The following is a 21233-nucleotide window of genomic DNA, read 5'->3' as shown; positions in this document are numbered from 1 at the left end:
TTTATCTTATCTTAACTTACCATAAACTAATTAGATCAATATTAATTCGTATTTCTGATAAATATAACTATTATCTTGATCTAGTTAAAGGTAATTATCAACTAATTAAATATTTAATTTCCTTATATGATAATTAATTGATTATTTTGATTATTTTGGTAATTATCTTAAAAAGAAATCTTGAATAAATCAAATATAGATAATTAGGATATTAATTGTTAATTGGAATTATTTGTTATTTGATCCTCCATGTTTTAAACGTTTAAAACCTACCCTCATGTTTTGAAATTTACTTTTGTGATTAAAAGCTTTAATTTAGACAACTTAAATTTCAAGCCCTAGATTTTAAAAGTTTTAAAATACAACCCTATACTAATATGATATTACTAGAATAATATATATATGTATAACTAAATGCTAGTCTTACCGTTAGTAGGCCTCATTCACGAAGCCAATCTATAAGGTGGGTATAAGGTTGCGGCCTATAAAATGGCGCTTAATGGGTGTACACTCACACCCACCGCTTGCTTGATTGGTGGAGGGTCGTTAGCCGAACGGGTAGGATAGGGCAACCTCATCCTCTCATTAAAAGTATAATAAGAAATACAAAGTAACTACACATATTTTAAAATTTCCCAATTCTAGTTACTTTAGGAAAAGTGAATTGATGCAATCCCATGAAATTACACTTTGCACCTTGCTAAGATGTTGGTGGAGCGTGTGTGGTTTACCGGCACACTAATTGGTTCTAAGCGAAGGTGGCAAAGGGTGATTCGTTGTTTATCATAGTTCGATGGAGCGTGTGTGGTTTACCGGCACATCGAATAGGTGATTGTTACAATGAAGGCGCCATGTGAATTTGCATGGTAATTCACACCCGCTTTGTGATCCTCGGCATCCCAGTCACAAACAAGAGGGGCATATCGAGATTTAAACATGCCATTGAATAGTTTCAATGAATCTCATCCGAACCTAGGAATTCTCAAAAACACTTAGGACTAATAGTTTAAGTTTCGTGATGGAGAATTAGTGAATCGTCATTCACTTACCTTCAATTTATTTACATGTTAGATTACGGCATCCCTTTTCTAGTATGTAAATGTTATTGTTGGATCCTAGCCCTAATTTTCTTATTGGGTGATAATTAGGGATTCATATTCTAATCTATCTTTGTCCTTTTCTAATTGTAGATGTCGAACGCAAACAACGCTGCTGCTAGTTCTTTCACATTGATGAGCCTTTGCCAAAAGGTCACCTTCGATGGAACGAACTTTAGCGAATGGATAAGATACATTCGCACCATTGCTCGCTATGAGGACAAAGAGTATGTCCTTGATGAGAAGCTCGAGAAAATCAACACCGAAATCGCTACTCCAGCCGAAATCACCGCCTTTGAAACTCATGAGCGAGATGCAATGAAGGTACATTGCATCATGATCACCACCATGAACTCCGAATTCCAAAAGTCCTACGAGGACATGTACCCGTACGAGATGCACCAAGACCTATTGGAGAGGTACCACCAAAACGCGAGACAAGAGAGGTACGAGATTTTCACTAACATGATTTCCGCAAAGATGGGTCATGGAGAATCTCTTACCGTGCACTTGCAAAAGATGCAAAGGTATGTCGACCGCCTTCGCAAGTTAAATGTTGACTTCGGTGAGGATTTGGCGATCGACATGGTGCTTCACTCTTTACCTCCGATGTACAACCAATTTAGGATGACCTACCACATGAACAAAGAAGAGGTCACCCTAAGCAAGCTCCAAGGTCTCTTGAGGGTTGCTGAGAGCAACTTCAAAGACAAGTCTGTTGCACCTACTCCCAATCCGCCCGCTGCTCCTGTCTTGGCTATTGGACAAGGGAAGGGAAAGAAGAGGAAAGCTTCATCGAAGAACTATCGCAAGGTGAAAGCCCGAGATGGTGCCTCTTCTAGTGGGACCAAAGTTGATCCCGCCAAGCCCTGCTCTAACCCGAAGGAGGCAGAGTGCCACCACTGCCACAAGATAGGACATTGGAAGAGAAGCTGCCCGGATTACCTGCAAGCAATCAAAGAAGGAAAGATCAAGCCATCTTTCGCAGGTATATATACAATCAAATCTAACGATTCTAATCATGCTATTTCTTGGGTTCTTGATACCGGTTGTGGTTATCACATTTGTTCTAATGTGCAGGGACTAAGAAGAAGTAGGGATGTGGAGCAAGGAAGGATCAATCTAATCATGGGGAACAGAAGATCGTCGCCTGTGACCAAGATTGGAGTGTATTCCTTAGTGCTTAGGAATAGTTTAGTTTTAGATTTGAACAATTGTTGCTATTCGCCAGAAATGGCAAGAAACATCATTTCATTTCATGGTTTATATAGACAAGGTTTTAGATTTTCTTTTAATAATGAGAATGGTTCTATTTTGGCTTATCTAAATGGTGTCTTTTACTTTGAAGCTATACCATGTAATGGAATATATGAAACTGTTATGATTGTTGATGACTTTGGAAATGATGTTTTGAATATTGATTCTTCCACTAGTATGGATAAAGCATCCTTGTGGCATTGTCGTCTTGGACATGTCAACAAGAAACGCATAGCCCAAATCCAAAAGGATGGAGTGTTGGAGTCATTCGACCTTAGGAAAGATGACACATGCGAGTCTTGTTTGCTTGGAAAGATGACTAAGTCGCCCTTCACGAGTACTTGTGAAAGGGGCGATGGTCTATTGGACTTAATACATACCGATGTATGTGGACCGTTTAGATCAACCACGAAGGATGGGAACCGCTTCTATGTGACTTTTACCGATGACTATAGTAGATATGGGTATATCTACTTAATCAAGCAAAAGTCAGACACCTTTGAAAAGTTCAAAGAGTTCAAGAATGAAGTGGAGAATCAATTGGGCAGGAAAATCAAGATGCTTCGATCCGATCGAGGAGGAGAGTACCTAAGTCTTGAATTCCACGATTATCTCAAGGAGTATGGAATAGTTTCGCAATTGACGCCTCCTAGGACACCGCAGTTGAATGGTGTGGCAGAAAGGCGTAATCGAACCTTATTGGATATGGTTCGCTCTATGATGAGTCGTGCTTCACTACCAATCTCTTTTTGGGGGTATGCCTTAGAGACTGCCGCCCATATCCTTAACCGAGTCCCTACTAAGAAGGTTGCCAAAACACCTCACGAGATGTGGACAGGGAAAGCTCCCTCGTTGGCACATATCAAGGTTTGGGGTTGCGAGGCTTTCGTAAGACGAGATACTCACGACAAGCTTGAACCTCGAAGTGAGCGATGTATTTTCATCGGCTACCCGCAGACATCCTTTGGATATCTCTTCTATAGACCGAAGGACAATGTTGTCTTCGTTGCGAGGAGAGGAGTTTTCCGAGAGCGAGAACTCATAAGCCAAGGAGACAGTGGGAGGCAAATCGAACTTGAAGAGATTCAAGAGTCGATGGATGAAGGAACCTCTACCGCTGGCACTCAACCCGAGGAGGAAACTCCGGTTGAACCAATTGACGAATCCTTACCTCTTAGACGTTCCGATAGAGTTAGAGTTCATCCCCAGTTCTATGGCTTTCATATTACTACCGAAGGGGACACGTATATTAGTGATGGTACACTAGTAAATCTTGATGAACCTAATAGCTACAAGGAAGCCATGGCAGGCCCGGAGTCTGTAAAGTGGAAAGAGGCAATGGATAGCGAGATCCAATCCATGTATGACAACCAAGTTTGGAATTTGGTTGATTACGTGCCCGGACGTAAGACCGTTGGGTGCAAATGGATCTTCAAGAAGAAGACCGACGTGGATGGGAACGTACACACATATAAAGCGCGATTGGTCGCGAAGGGCTTTACTCAAACTCCCGGAGTTGACTATGATGAGACCTTCTCACCAGTTGCGAAGATTAAATCTATTAGAGTGATGTTAGCAATTGCCGCATTTCATGATTATGAGATTTGGCAAATGGATGTCAAGACCGCTTTCCTTAACGGAAAGTTGGCTGAGGATGTTTACATGGCTCAGCCAGAGGGGTTTGTGGATCCGAAGCATCCGGATAGAGTGTGTAAGCTTGAGAAGTCCATTTATGGACTTAAGCAAGCATCTCGCAGATGGAATCTTTGTTTCGATGAGAAAGTCAAAGAGTTTGGATTTGTACGAAGCGAAGACGAATCTTGTGTATATGTCAAAGCCAGTGGGAGTATAGTAAGCTTCCTCGTTCTATATGTCGATGACATATTACTCATAGGAAACGACATCCCGACTCTGCAGGAGGTAAAGTCCTGGCTCGGGAAGTGTTTCGCTATGAAGGACCTCGGAGAGGCCTCTTACATTTTGGGAATAAGGATAATAAGAGAAAGAAGTAAGAGACTAATTGGACTTAGTCAGAATACTTACTTAGAGAAGGTACTAAAACGTTTTAGTATGGAAAACTCAAAGAAGGGAGAACTACCGATACAAAGTAATGCCAAGTTGAGTAAGACTCAAAGTCCGAGTACCGAAGCTGAGATAGCAGAAATGAGCCGAGTACCATACGCTTCCGCAGTTGGCTCAATCATGTACGCTATGACTTGTACTCGCCCTGATGTAGCCTTCGCTTTGAGCATGGTTAGCAGATATCAAGGGAATCCTGGCAAAGCCCATTGGATAGCGGTGAAGAATATTCTTAAGTACCTTCGGAGGACGAAGGAATGGTTCTTAGTCCTCGGAGGAAGTGATGACTTGAAGGTGCGAGGGTATAGTGACGCCAGTTTTCAAACCGACAGGGACAACTACCGTTCGCAGTCGGGCTGGGTCTTTACCCTAAATGGAGGAGCAGTGACATGGAAAAGTTCCAAGCAGGAAACCGTAGCTGATTCAACGTGCGAATCAGAGTACATTGCAGCGAGCGAAGCGTCGAAGGAGGCAATATGGCTAAAGAACTTCATCGGTGATCTTGGAGTCGTACCTGCCATAAAGGAGCCAATGGAGATTTTCTGTGATAACGAAGGTGCGGTTGCCTTAACCAAGGAACCGAGGGATCATGGTAGATCAAGACATATCGACAGAAAGTATCACTTCATTAGACATCGTGTAGAAGAAGGACAACTCGTAGTTAAGAGGATATCATCAGAAGATAACCCAGCAGATCCGCTTACGAAGGGACTGAGTAGGGTTAAGCACTTGCAGCATGCTAGGAGTATTGGGCTGAAGGATGATATTAGCATAGATTAGATAGTATTAGAAACGTGTAATAGATAAATGTAATTGACATTTGATGATTAAATAAAGGAGTTTTATTTATGAGTAATGTTACTATCTTATGTTAATTGTTTAGCTATTGTTTCACTTTGCATGTTTTGACTTCCAGAATAATTGAAATTATTAGGAATAATAGAATTGTTCAAATGGTTCACAATCGTTCATATGTTGGAAGTAGATATGAAAGAAGATTGTCGTGAATTGGTGTGTAGAATGTCTAAATGGTGTTAGACATAGCAAAGGATTGCTGCAACGTTCATGAGTGCTTATGAACTAGTTTTGAGCATTGGAATAAACCCGCGCTTGCTGGAATCACCTTATGGAATAAGATAGAAAAGGTGATCGCAAGACGATAATATCATATAGTCTTAAAACTTAGATATATGGTTTATTATTTGTTAATTGATTGTACATTGATAATACGAAAACGCATCAGTAACTTGGTGTTATAAAACGTATTGTTGTGTATAGTTGGTAAATGAATAAGTAAATGCATATAAGTCGAAGTTTATCTGTAACTTTTATCTAATAAGGTAAAAGCGATATCTCGGCCGCTCGATGATTTGATTTGACTTATGTGCCGGGCCCGGTCAGAACTGAATTGATGTGTTCGATTAAGTTCTATGTCAAATAAATCAGAGATCGAGAAACCTAAATGCTTGACTAACCATTCCATAGGATTGTCAGCATGATATCTAACAGAGGACTGTACGTTCCCTTATCTAAAGGACAAGATTGATTAGATCAGAGTTGACAACGTCTTTAAGAGCTACGATTGCAAACCAAATTGTACTTGTATAGTTACTAGACTTATCCAAGTGGGAGACTGTTGGAATAGTGTCTAAGGCTGTAACTATATCCGGTTGTGCATGGTCCTTTTGGGTTGCCTTCACCATAGCAACGTGATAGGATGATTTATTAAGAGAGAATAAATATTATTAATATATTATGGGAATAATATAATGAATAATATATATTTGTTATTTGATTAATATAAGTCATAGAATTAATTAGAATTAATTTGGTGACTTAAAGAGATTAATTAAATAAAGGGGTATAAACTGTCAATTGTTTGATAGTTAAGCTTTAAACTGTAAATCCATTTGGATATACTATGGACGAATTCTAAGAGGATTAGGATAGCTAAAATCGTCCATTAGAGTTATCTAGGAATGGATTTGGATAGCCTTAAGAGAAGATTATCTGATAGGGACTTATCTGTAATCCTTAAGGAGTCTACAAGTATAAATAGACCCCATGGCATAGGGAATTCGACACTTCTGAAAAAGCAAGAGAACTCTGGTCGAATTCCTCCCCTCTCCTCTCTCCTAAATCATTCTCCTTGCTTTTGGTGTTTGTAAGCCATTAGAGGAGTGACATTTGTGACTCTAGAAGCTCCAAGACCTCAAGATCAACAAGGAACTCAAAGGTATGATTCTAGATCTGTTTTAATGTTGTTATTTAACCTAATTAGTAATTAGAAGTCTTGGATTCAAAGCATGTTTATTAGAAAGCCTAGATCCAAGCATTAGGGTTTTGCATGCGCACATAGGAAAGTTCTTATGGCTAAAACCCATCAATTATAAGTTCTAATATATTAATAATAGTATTATTTAATTAGTATTGATCAAGCATTAATCTAGTATTAATTTGGTGATCAAAGTGAGACTAATTAAATATATAGGGTTGATTATGACAATCATCAATTCTTTTATGGTGGATTAATGATCCATGGTTTATGGGTTTGGTTATAACCATATGGAGCTCCATGGATAGTCTATGGGAGTTACAAACTCATGGGTCATGAGAAATGAAGAGTCATGACAATTAGGGTTTACATTTGTAACTCCTAATTATGACACACTATAAAAGAAACCCTATAGCATGCAAAATCAACAATAAGAGTATTCTTGTGAGGGCATAGCCGATTTTAAAGTGTAGAAGTATTCTATCTAGTTATTCCAAGGTTGTAGTGTTGTGTGAAGCATTTGAGGCACAACATTTGGGGTGCTAGGCTCACAAAGTCTTGAAGGAATCCAAGCAACAACAAGGTATGTATTTCTACTAGTTCTTTATGTTTTATGTAATCCCCATGCCATGCTAGTTAGGAAATAACCTCGAAAAGAAATTTGCATGTATTTCTACTAGTTCTTTATGTTTTATGTATTTCTACTAGTTCTTTAAGGTTATTAGGGTTGCATGTACACTTAGGAAGTGTTAGAATGCTCAAAACCCTTCAGAAGTCGATTCCCCAAATATCAGATACCTCACATGCTTGAATGATATCTTGAGGCATTTCATTGCGTGGATAGATGTTCCCGATCTTTGACACGAACCACACTCTTTGATGAAGGTAGTTTCATCCTTGAATACTGTTGGCCAAAAGAACCCTGCATCAAAGAATTTCTTTGTTATGTATTGTGCTCCATAACGGTGGGTCCATTATGACAACGATGCAAAATGTTTCTTGCTTCCTTTCCAAAAACACATCTTCTAATGATCTCATCAGTGCAACTCCAGAATAATATGGCTCGTCCCAAAAATAATACTTAAGGTTAGAAAACAACTTCTTCTTTTGTTGATAGGAGAGACCTTTTGGAAGGTAATTGATTGTAAGGTAGTTCATGATGTTCGCAAACCAAGACTCTTCTCCCCTATCAACATTAAGTATTCATCTTGAAAGTTATCATTAATCTCTTCTTCTTTCAGCTCTTCGAGTTCAAGGTTCTCTAATCTCAAGAGATGATTAGTCACCACATTTTCCATACCCTTCTTGTCTTTTATCTCGATTTCAAACTCTTAAAGTAAAAGCACCATCGTATCAATCTTGGTTTTGCATCTTGCTTGCTAAACGTATATTTCAAGGCAGAATGGTAAGTAAAAACAATTGTTTTAGACAAGATTAAGTAAGGACATGATTTATCAAAAACATAGACAACAACTAATAATTCCTTTTCCATAGTGGTGTGGTTTTATTGGGTCAGGTTGAGCATTTTGATTACATAATAGATTGTTTGAAAATGGTTTTCAATCCTTTGTCCCAATATTTCTCCTAATGCATTGTCGCTAGCATCACACATCAACTCAAATGGAAAGTTCCAATTTTGGGTCATGATCGGGGCGGTAGTCAATTTTTCTTTAAGAAGTTAAAAGCCTTTCAAACAATCGTTAGAAAAATCAAAGTTAGCATATTTCAAAAACAATTGAGTCAAAGGTCTTGTTATTTTAAAAAAATCTTTGCTAAACTAAAGGTAAAATCCCGCATGACCTAAAAAACTCTGCACCCTTTCATGTTTTTTATAGGTGGCAAATTTGAAATGGTGTCGACCTTTGCTCGATCCACCTCTATCACTACTTTGGAAACCTTATGTTCTAACACTATTCCCTATCTAACCATGAAATGGAATCTTTCCCAATTCAAGACCAAGTTGGTCTCTTCATATCTAGCAAGCATCAAATCAAGGTTAGATAAACAATTATCATCCATGAAGACTTCCATGAACTTTTCCACCATTTTGTGAAAGATAGCGGTCATGCATCTTTGAAAAGTGGTCGTGCATTGCAAAAACCAAAAAGCATTAGACGATAAGCGAAGGTCCCACTTGTACATGTGAATGTGGTCTTCTCCTGGTCTCTTGGATCAATAGGTATTTGAAAGTAACTTAAAAATCCATCTAAGAAAAAATAGAAAAGGTGAGTAGATAAACGTTCGACCATTTGATCAATAAAAGGTAAAGGAAAATGGTCTTTGCAAGTGGCATCATTTGACTTACGATAATCAATGCACACTCGCCAACCTATTACTCTCCTCGTAGGTATGAGATCATTCTTCTTGTTTGTCACCACCATCATTTTTCCCTTCTTTGGAACCACATGTACCAGACCCACCCATTAGCTATCAGAAATCGAGTAAATTATCCGGACATCCATCAACTTCATCCTCTTCTTTTTTACCACCTCTTGCATGTTCGGGTTGAGTCTTCATTTTAGTTGTACTACTGGTTTCGAATCTTCCTCTAAGATGATCTTATATGAACAATAAGAGGGACTTATTTCCTTGATGTCAGTAATCTTCCATGCGATGACATTCTTGCATTTTTTCAAACACTTTAACTAAGCTTTTCTTCTCTTTAGGCTTCAAATTAGATGTAATGATCACCCATTTCCGTTCATTATCTTCTAGGAAAGCGTACTCCAAATGATTAGGTAGGGGATTCAATTCTGATTTTTGGCTTTGTTCAATGGCTACAGTGTGGTCTTGTGATTGCCATGTCATGGGGCTGCATTTTTTCCCATCATATCGCGAGTTCCATGTTTCCCACGACATGCAATATGGTTCGCTACGCCGTGGGGCTTCTTCAACTCGTTTTTTCTCTTCCTCATACTCGCTTTCTTCCAGCATCTTCTCCAGCTCTTCGAGGTCATGTTCGGAATTGAAATCATACTCCTTCATAGTTATGTATCCCTCTGAGTTTTTCTTGTTCCAATCTCGCATTTCTTGTTCTAAAATGAATCGAAAGTATCCATTGCAAAGACCGTATCGTCATAGATCTTCGAGTGCTTCATGGCTCGATCAATGCAAAATGTAATTGCATCCTCTACTACACGAAGGGTCAGCGTTGACTCTCTGATGTCAACCAAGGCTCATGCAGTGCTAAGAAATGGTCTCCTAAGAATAATAGGGACTTGATTGTCCTCTTCCATATCGAGTACTACAAAATCTACGGGAAACACAAACTTGTCAATTTTAACCAAAAGATCTTCACATATTCCTCTTGGGAATTTCACTATCTTGTGGCTAGATGAATGGCCATGCAGATTGCTCTTGGATCCGAAAGATTCAACTTCTTGTAGAATGAATATGGCATTAAATTCACACTAGCTCCCGAATCGGCAAGAGCATGATTTGTAGCTAGATTCCCGAATTGACTAGGAAGTGTCAAGCTTCTCGGATCTCCTATTTTTTTAGACAAATTGTTAAGTATGGTAGTTGAGCAGTTCTCGTTCAGACCCACATTTGAGGCCTCCTCCATCTTCTTTCGGTTTGTGCGAAGATGTGTTCCAGAAACTTCTTGTAATCCTCCGCTTGTTTTTCTTGCTTCGCCTGGCTTGGATATGAAAGAGGTAGCCGATATGCTTTTACCAGAGGCGATTGTCTCTTTTCAGCACATAGCCATGCCATGGCAGATTCGTCTCCACGTTGTGGCTGTTGGGCATTTTCTTTTCTTCTTTCTTTTTCTTCCAAATTCTGCACACTTGATGAACTATCATAATCCAAAGGAATTAAAGGGTTGATAATCTTACCACTTCTAATTGTAATGACCTTGACATGAGCTTTCGTGTTCGGTTTCGTGTTTCTTTGAAATGTTCCCGGAAGACGTTCGTTGAATTGCCTCGAGAGTTGCCCAATTTGTTGCTTGATGTTGCGGATCGAGGCTTGTTAATTCCAAAGGATGACCTCAATATCATCATGTATTTTTTTAGATGCAACTACAAATCGAGAAATCATAGTTGTAAAGTTGTTTTTCTTTTTCGGATCCGGTTGCTCCTTTTGATAACAACCGTGGTCGTGTTGTTTATATTTTTCTTCCTTTGCCTTCTTGTACTTATCGTAAGGTAGCCACTCCTTCTTAGGTTTCCTCCAATTCTCATCGTATCTATCCCCACTCGAATAACAAGCTTGTGGCTTCCGGTTTCCATTCTCGTCTAAGTTACAATCCTTGGTCAAATGAAGCTCGCTACAATTATCACACCCAACTCGAATTACATGGATGGATTGATCCATCTTTGTCATTCTTCGGTCCATGGTATCTAGCTTTGACATCACCGCAACCAAGTCTTCAGAAGTTTCATTGCCATTTTTGTATCATCTTGTTGTGTCTTCTTGGGGGTTGTGATATTCGCTTCAGTGTTTGGGAAACTCCTTAATTAGCTCCTAGATTGTTGTTGGAGCCTTCTTTGTTAGCGATCCTTGAGATTCAAAGAGTTATCGAGTGGTCACATTTACCCCATCATAAAAGATTGATACTTCTTGTTGCACATTAAGGTCATGTTGCGGGCAATTTCTTAGTAACCAGTTAACATTTCCCATGTTTCGAATAAGGATTCTCCACCGTGTTGTTCGAAGTTGGTGATGTTCTTCCTCAATTTTGAAACTTTTGACGGTGGGCTGACTTATTGGATGAACTCTTTATGAAGTTTTTCCCACGTTGTGATAACTGCAAGCAGAAGTGCTTTAAGTTAGTCTGTTACCGCTCCTCTAAAAGTTACCAAAAGCATCTGAAACAACATCGTCTCGCATTAAACGTTGGGAACATCGAAGTGGTTCGTAATGTCGTTCACCTCGTCAATATGCTTGTAGGAATCCTCGTGATCCTTTTCATAAAATGGGATTTCTTTTAGCATAGCGAGAATGTTCTCCTAAAGCTCAAAGTTGGTGGCGGTTGGAATTTCGTGTTGCACAAGACCCGACCCGGTGTCATCACACATTCGTTATCTTATACTCCTCCATGGTCATTTCCGATATGTTGGCCATCTCGTCTTTTGGTTTGCTTTCCTTTTCAGATTCTGATTTGGCTAAATATTCACTCTCTTTTTCGTTTGGTTTTACTCCTTCCTTTGGCATGTCTTTTTCTTTTCTCCTTTCCTTGTTGCCTTTACAAAAATTAGACTCGGGGTCCTTCAAACTAGGTACCATATTAGATGAAGATGCTCGGTTCATATACTAATTGCAACAAAGCTGAAAACGAACGCATAAAAAGAATAAAAATAAATAAACAAAAAATTGTTTGCACAACGCCCACAACGTGGACAATTGGGTCCACGACGTGGCGAACTAAAAAAAATCAAAACAGAAAATTAACTTTTCATGCAATAAATTCCATACAAAGGATTAATGATAAATATCATCATAAATTTAAATAATAATGAAACCGTTCCCTGACAACGGCGCCAAAAACTTGACATACAATTTATATACTAGTTTTTAATTTATAAAGCAAACAATCTAAGCTAGTTAAATGTGATAGGCAGTGTACCAAATCAAACTGTAGTATAGTAAGAAAGTAGGGTGTCGAACACAAGGGGAACATGAATGATTGACAACTAAAAATTCTACTACAATTAACTAATATAAATGAAAGTAATTGGGGGTTTTTCTCTGGTTTTACAAGTCCAACTTACTTAACAACGATTAACACAAAAGCAAATTAACTAGCAAAGAACATAAGGGGACCAACCCCCTATTGCATTAGATAAAACAAGCTTGGACCAACCTCTTGTTACATTGAGTGAAAGTTTGGTTGAATAAAAAGTTGTAAATGGTAAACCAAATTGTACACTCAACTCAAACTTTGTTTATATACCAACTATGGGAGCCCTATTAATGAACCAATGGTAGGAAGTTCAAATGTAAGTGAACATTAGGTGATACATTTGAGTGGTTTGAACCTATTGTTGAGCCTCATGTGGAACTAATGTTAAGCCTCTCATAGAACCTAAGGTATAACCTCATATGGAACCTGATGATGATCCTCATGTGGAAGATATAAGTTGTCGAGAGGATAGTGACAGTGAAAATAATGAGGATATTGAAGACAATGAAGATAGTGATTTCATAGTTTATGATGATAACTTGTTGGATGAACCTAATGTTGATATGAAGGACTTTCACCTTAACATTGCCAAAAAGGTTGAGTGGGTTGGAAATGTGCAACATTAACTACTATCCCCCAATTCAACTAAAACCAAGGTAACTAAGCAATACATCATATGAATGGATTAAGGCTATTTCATCTAAGCACTAGTCCAACTCCTACTTCTTCAGTATGGAATATTTTTTGTGATGCGTTTTATATTTTTTACTAGTGTATAATATAATTCTTTAATTAACCAAGGTGGGCACATTATGATGCTTTGTTGAATAATATGTGTGAGAGTTTAAATCGAAAGTTAGTGAAGGGTCGTGATAAGCCAATTATCACTTGCTTGGATTTTATTATATATCATGAGGAAACTTTTCATTCTACAATAGGAAATAGACAAAAGCTAATGGGCCATTAAATCTTACAACCACCAAGATCCTTGAAAAAACATAACATGAAGAACGAGAGTGTAGGACAATGTTATGTAGTAATGGGATGTACCGGGTTACAGGTCAAGGTATGGATCAATGTGTGGTTGATATAAGACAACAAATATGTTCATGTAACAAGTGGAAACTGACAGACATGCCCTGCAAGCATACCATTGCAGCTATTAGGTGCATTTATACACATATTTTGCATACTTTATCTCATTCATTACATTGAATTTAAAAGTTAAAACTTGCATTTTTTAACATATTTTTGGTTATTTCTAGTTTATCGGTGCCACGTTTTTATTTGCACACTTTATGGTGTTTTCAGTTATATTTGAGGATCAAGATGCTCTTTGAGGACCTAAAGGAAGCTAGGGAAAAAAATTGGAAGCAAACAGAGAGGAAACAAAGAAGTTGGAATAATCAAGGCGGTGCAAAACAGTGAATTTTACACGGGGGGTGTGAAAGGGTGAAATGGGCATGAAAATCCACAAGGGGCGTGTTGACCAGCTCTCCAGCCATTGTGTTCATTTCACACGGGGCATGTAGATTTGCACTTAATTCACACAGGGCGTGTGGAATCCCAAACAAGAAAAAATCAACATCTTACTTTAGAAGACAATCCAACAATGGCAACATACTTACCCACCACACGGGGTGTGCGGATCCTGATAACCTCTTTTTGGCAGTTTTTCCTAATGACTTATTACAAGATTTTGGGGGATTTTTCAATCTCGCTCGGATTTTAAACGACTGGAAGGCAATTTTTATTAAGGATTTTTTTGCTAGAACTCATTTGGAATCATCTTGGAAACATTTTAGTTTTAATTGTAAGTTGGTTAATCTTGTTATTTCTATTTCTAGACTTTGGATTCAAGCTTTATCCATATCTGAATAAATTCCTTTCATTTTGATTATGTAGTACGATTGTGTTTATGCTTTTAATCATGTGATTTGATTTTATGTTCATGATTTTATCATGAAATTGTAGTTTTGTTTTAACCTAATGTTTGATTTAATATTGGTTCAGTTCGACCATTAGAATATGGTTATTTCATTATCGTTATTCAATTTATGGCATTCGTAAATGTTTTGTGAATTGAAATTAAAGCACAAGCATCAAATCGGTTCTATTATGGGATTAACTTTGGTGTAAACTACAATTTGCGTGTTTTTATGTTTTCGGGCTTATGAGAAATAATGAACATTATTGGGAACGTTCACATTAACCTTAATGCGATATTTCAATCAAATTCTAAGAGCTTGTTTAGGTTAGATTAGTAATGCTAGGTTTAGTTCAAAGAACTTATTTTGATCAAATACATCGGTGAATGGAAGACACTAGAGCTTTTTAGTGTTTTCAAGTACCAACTTAGATAGAGAGTGACTTAACATTATTTCGTGATTGAATCACATAACACATGGGTTTACTACATGATTGAAACTATATTATTATCAAGTTACTAAGTCTTTAATTGCACGTGTTTAGTTCTAATTTTTGCAAATAGAAACTAATCCCCCCATGTGACTTTTATAACTTACACAAACTGCTATAGGCATTTGTCTCGTGTCTCTGTGGATCGACCCTACTTGTCTTGGGCTACTGTTTATCAATGTAAAGTAACAATGTTTTTGGAGTTCCTTTTGTACCCTTTATTTTTTGGGTTTGAAAACCTAACAACAACTATGTAGGATATGAGGCTCAATAATGAGGATGTTGGGATACCTGAGACATGGGTTCACCCGACATATTGGTTAAATACTTGGAAAGAAATATATTTATTCAAAGTTGATCCTATTAACGAGAGGTTCATGTGGGGGAAAAGTGCATGTCCTACCAAGCTAGTAGCACCAAATCATCATATCCCTATTGACAGGCCAAAAAAGAAGAAAAGAATATTCGTTACAGAAGATGATGTTGATAGAGTGTCTATAAAATGGAAATCAATAACATGATCAAAATGTGGAAATATGGACAATAATGGAAGGAGTTGTAAGGGTCAAGCACAAACTGGTTCAGAAATTAGAGGTGTAACTGGGAATACAAGAGGAGGGAGTGTAACAGGTGGCAGTGTTGTAGAAATAGAAGATGTGTTAAAAGAGGATATGGGAGGAAGGGAAAATTCCCCATGATTTGAAAGACATGTCAATATATTTTTAGGCATTAATTGCCTTGATATTTTTTGTTATCTTTGATACATTATGTTTAGGTTTAAGTAGTTATATAAAACTGTGTGTATAGCTTATAACTTTGTTGTTATTTTGAAGTTAAGGATTTATATGGTATATTGCATTTGTTACATGAAAATGGTTATATATGGTTTTTAGAACCCAGTGCTCGCAACAAATAAATTCACACAAAATAAGCATATAATCATTACATTTGAAAGTTCTTACATACCCATCCAATACATATACCAAAAGACTAACAACTTCATTACTAAACCTTGGCTTTATATATAAGGACTAAAACAAAAACAAAACCTATTAATAGCTAGGTAAAGTTTCATTTTGCGATTATATTTCTTCAACATTTAGCATAAATTCCATACAATCACATGCTTGCTCACAATCATCCATCCATCCATCCAATGAACTTGCATGTTGGTCCATAAATTTTTTCAATATTATCAGATTTAATGCAAAATTGGAGAATACAAAGAACGGAAATTGTTTTACCTTTACTGTATAAAAATAGTAAAGTTTTTTTTGGGTTGTTCTTTCTCCAAGAAGTGTGAATCACAACAACGGATCCATAGTTGCATCGTACCACCATTTTTTTTCTGATTCGGTGAAGTCCTTCGTTATGGGAGAGATTTTATGAAGGATACGACAGTAAATGTAGACATATACAACATGCAAAGACTTTGAAAAAGGGTTAGGCCTGAAAAGATGAAAATACACCTTCGTACAAGGCACGTGGGGTATTAAATGACACTCACTAATGGTTAACGTCGATAGGGACAAAGCGTGCAAGGAATTACCAACTCAGGGACGTGTCACGTTTGTAGATCGAAACACTAAGATTTTAGAGTGTTTACATAGGTTGTAGAGAACTTTGTATTTGAAAGCCACAGAGTTGTCATCCTTTTGTGTTTCATTGCTGATCATTGTTCATACATAAACACTAAAACACACGATGTCTAGATTTTGCTCTGTTTTTGAGCTCCCTTTACCTTAACGATAAAAGTAACGTTTATTTTAGAAACTTTTGTATATTAATGTTTACAACCAGAAAGTGGGAGGTTGTGGAATTTAGAATCTTATGATTATATCATGAACTTACTAATTATGTCTTGTGCATGATACTTTATTAAATCAAGATCTTGATGTCATCATTAGCAACACCTTCAACCAAACTGCAACACCTTCAACCGAACACGATGAACAACAAAAATAACCTCAACAACAAAAGAAAGGGAAGGCTGATCCGAGAAGATGGACACAAAAAGAAGAAGTTGAGTTAGCAAGGGAATAGGTCGACATATCTGAAGATGGTGGCATGGGAAAGGGTCAAAATCATGATCAGTTTTGGTTACGTATCACAGAGCGCTTTTGTAGGGGAATGGGTCGAAGTCCAAATTATTAGACCTCCAACCAATGTAACTCCAAATGGAATCTTATAAACAAAGTCGTCATACATTGGAATGGAATTTACACAAACTTTGAGAAACAATGGGCTAGCAGAGAAAGTGAAGCGAGTTTGTTGAAAAAAAAACTCACGCTACATTCCAATATGATATGCAAAAGTCTTTTAAGTTTATTCATGTGTGGGAAGTTGTCAAAAGAAGCATTAGGTGGAGGGAACTTGCAACACATGAAGAAATTGCAAATCCGCCAAAAAGAACGAACTTTTTCATATTTGAGCTTGCAAAAGTCTCATCGAATGGTCACGTAGGCGTTAATATTAACGATGATGATGACGACATTGAAGAAATATGTCCGCCTCCTCGTCCAATGGGAAGGGACAAAACAAAAGCTCGAGAAAAAGGAAAAGGGAAAGCGACTTCTTCAAATTCTCCATTCGGAACCGAGCAGTCAGCCAGATCGGAAGAAATGATGACACAAATGGCACAATTGAATTCAAATTTGGAGAGACATACGACTGAAACCGTTTGACTCACCGAGTATACGTTGTTAATGCAAAGCATGAGGCTTCTTGACCTCAAAGATCAAGAAGCGGCAACAATTATGAAAGCATCGATTTGGGAAAAATATAATCTGAAACGCAATTGAAAATTCGATGCTTTTTTTTCTAGGTTTTTAAATTTTAACGTCATGTTTTATTTTTAATTTTTAGGTTTTCAATGTAATTTTAATTTTCATGTTTTTTTTAATATTTAGGATTTTTAAATTGTAATTTTTAAGTTTATGTTATTTTAAATTTTAATATGGTTTTAATTTTTTTAATCTTTTCCTAAAATGAAATTAAAAAAAAAACTCATAGACACGACACCACACTTCGTAGGTAAAATATAAAAATTGTAAAAGTCTACATGACGCCTATGTGACGTCCTTTTACCATTGGTAAAAAAAGCAAGACACCCTTTAGCCTTATATAATAACTTAAATCAATTAAATTATAAGTCCATTAAATTGTGATGTTGGCCAAGAAAAATAGAAAGTTATTATCGTTCTACCCATCTAACATCCATCAAATATATCAAGAATCGTAACAAATGGAAGATTAGGGTTCGTACTCATCTTTTTCTTCCTCTTCAGCGAAGGCGTCATCTACTCTTTTGGTGAAGCAAAAATGGTGAAGGGTTACCATGGAGAACGTGTCAGGTATAATGTTTTCCAGGAATACCAACGCCTAATCCATCGTCTTTAACAAAGCTCAGTTTTTGCTAACATTTGTTTTTGTTTTTATTTTCTTCAGACTCTACACTAGAAGAACGGTTCTCGGGTACAAGTGGTAAAGTTCGGATCATCAATTGAATTTATTATTTGTGCTTCTATAATATTGAAATCAGCTGATTTTTTTTACGATTTTGGTTAGGCTATCCGGTATGGGGTGAGTTTCAAGCGTCTTGGGCTGATGTGGCGTGCCTCCCCACGCATGAACACCGCCCCCAACTCCGGTGGGGTGCGTGTGACATGGCTCCGGAGACGGGACGAGACGACGAATGAAAACATTTCTTTTTGCAACAGGTGGATTTTGGTGGGGAACGATATTTTGACCGTTTAACAAATAAAAAAAATATTATTGAAAATTTAAACACACTTAACTTCACCTAATGAATTGCCTACTATTCTGTTTATAATTTACAATTCAAAAAACACTCTCTTCATTTTATTACCATCTACAAAAAACACTCACCTCTCGCATATTTTTTTTCTCTCTACATGGATTCAAATCAAAACACCCCAAACACTCCAAATACAAATGCTAGCTATATGCAATTGTTAATCTCCTAAATCCAACAACAACTTATATTCACCGCTTCATACCCTCCAAACTTCTACCAACAATAACCACAACAATTCAATCAATCCTAATTTCAAGCCTTTCAACAATAACCTTCTTAACAATTTCAATAACCTTCTTTTATACCTCAACAATTTCAACAACCTTCTTTTATACCTCAACAATTTCAACCATCTCAAGTCTCATCATCTCAATCTCAACCTATAAATCTCGACAATGACGATGACGACGAACGAGTCCAAGAAACACAACAACCAACTCGTCGAAGGAAAAAAAAAACAAAAGATCCAAAAAAAGGAGAGAGAACTAACGCATGGAACAAAGACGAGGAGGAAGCTTTAGTGAAAGCTTGGATTTTCATATCGTAAGACGGGGGTGTCGACAACTCGCAAACGGGTCAAAGTTTTTGGTGTCGTATTTTATCATTTTCATGTGTTGTTAGGAAAGAAAGCGGAGCGAACGTACGACTCGATAAACGCAAAATGGTGTGATGTACGAGTGGCTTGCACCAAATTCAATGACATATTTGACAAGCTTAAAAGTATGCATAGAAATGGTAGCAACGATTTCAGCATTTTAGCAACGCATCCTACAAATACAAAATTACCACCAATGGTAAACCGTTCGGCCACCAAAAAGCATGGGAAGTTTGTTGTAACGGTCAAAAATGGGTTCTATATCCGGAAATGGTGCATTCGGGATCTACCACCGGTTCCAACAAAAGGGCAAGAACATCCGAGTCGGACGTGGGTTTTGGACTCGACCTCAACGATGACTTCGACGCCACCGAGGAGGAGGGCCCACCGGACGTCCAACTTCGCCGACCACTGGGAAGGGACAAAGCGAGAAAAGGGAGCGTCTTTAAGCGGAAAAGCACTAACAGCTAGCGAATGCGAGCTTGCGACATCCATAAATAAACCTCTAGTTTTTCTAGAAAAAAAAACGAATCAACAGAGGAAGCTCGTCGCTAAAAAATAGTTTTTACTGATCTTCAAATCATAAACACAAAGCCCCAACTGGATATTGATGCGAAAAATCTTGCTACGTTTCTTAAACTTCAACGACAAGTGTGGAACAAATATGAAATTTAGATTCTAATATTTAGGGTTTTAATTAATTTAGGATTTTTATTTTTTTATGGTTTTTTAAGAATTTTAGGATTTTAATCTGTGTTTTTATATTAATGTAATGTGTTTTTAATTTTAATGTAATGTGTGTTTTTTATAAAATTTGTTTTTTATTTAAATTGTATTTTGTTTTTTATTTAATACAATGTTAAAAAAAAAGGAATTTGTAGAGTGGTAACCATTTCCAATGTTTAGTGGATTGATGGTGAAGCTGACGTGGCACACAGATGACAATACTTTTTCAGTGGGTTAGGTATGACTACTCCCCAAAACCGTAGGTCGAAGTCAAACCAATACCCGTGCGTTCAGGACACGTAGGACACTTAAATGAAACACACTAATGTCTACAGGGACCAAAAGAGTTAGGTGTTGTTTGTTTTTTGGAAAAAACCTCTTCGGATCTCTTATTGTTGCGCGACGCAACACTTTTTATCTCGCAGTTGTTTGTTTTTTAGAAGTCTTTGGATTAAAAAACATATGCGCGTGTTCTTCTTGGTGCAACACTTGTTTTGCCTCTTCCTACCTCTTCCTACCTCTTCTTCTTCTTCTTCTTCTTCTTTGCTAAAATATTGATTATATATTTCTGAAATCTTATTTCACATTTTTTTTACGTTTTTTTGTTTATTCTTGTTGAATTTTTTTTTATTGAATAATAATAATATGTTGATGAAATATCATTATTTTATGCTAAAATATCTTTATTTTTGTTAAAATATCATTATTTTTTGTTGAAATATCATAAATTTTTGCTGAAATGTCATACATTATTAAATTTTCGGTATCTATTTTCGGATTATAAAATCGGTTTATTTTAATTTTTTAATATCTGTCGCAGCATGCAAATGTTAAAAAAACAAACACGCTTCTTATTAAAGTATGCAACCGTTTGGTCTACCTTTTCTACTAAGGCTATGTTTGGCGGACTAGCTGAAAAGGTAGCTGTTAAATAAAAAGCTAGCTGATAGCTGATAAGCTAGCTGATAAAAAATAACGTTTGATAAAACTAGCTGAAAAGCTAGCTGAAATATATAAAATTACATAAAAGGACATGTAAGAATATGTGTTTCTATAATTAATTAAGGGGTGTATTTGGAAAATTTTAAAAAAGGCTCATAAAAAGCTAGTCTAAGTAGCTTTTCAAAAATCTAGCTTATCAGCTACTTTTGGCTTACCAAACACGACAACATAAAAAAACTCGAAAAATAAGCTAGATTATCAAATAGTTGTGGCACGCCAAGCACACCCTAAGATGATTGCAGAGATGATCCGCATAAAATGAATTTTTGTTTAAAAAAAATAATAATCAAACAAACAGCAACTTAGAGTCAATTTTAAAACTAAAGGGACAAATTTGTGTA

The 21233-nt window shown here is 36.9% G+C and overlaps 1 non-coding gene across 1 annotated transcript; it reads left to right on the top strand.

Moving 5' to 3' along the window:
• Nucleotides 1–11284: 11284 nt before the first annotated feature.
• LOC145071612 (small nucleolar RNA R71) lies at nucleotides 11285–11390 on the top strand. The gene has a single exon (XR_013690618.1). It is a non-coding gene; the product is annotated as a small nucleolar RNA R71 (small nucleolar RNA).
• Nucleotides 11391–21233: the final 9843 nt, after the last annotated feature.

This window comes from Lactuca serriola, chromosome 8 (assembly GCF_051521515.1).
Source record: "Lactuca serriola cultivar US96UC23 chromosome 8, Lser_US96UC23_V15, whole genome shotgun sequence".
Lineage (NCBI taxonomy): Eukaryota > Viridiplantae > Streptophyta > Magnoliopsida > Asterales > Asteraceae > Lactuca > Lactuca serriola.
The sequence above is the reverse complement of the archived record's forward strand: the minus strand, read 5'-3'. Positions and strand labels throughout refer to the sequence as shown.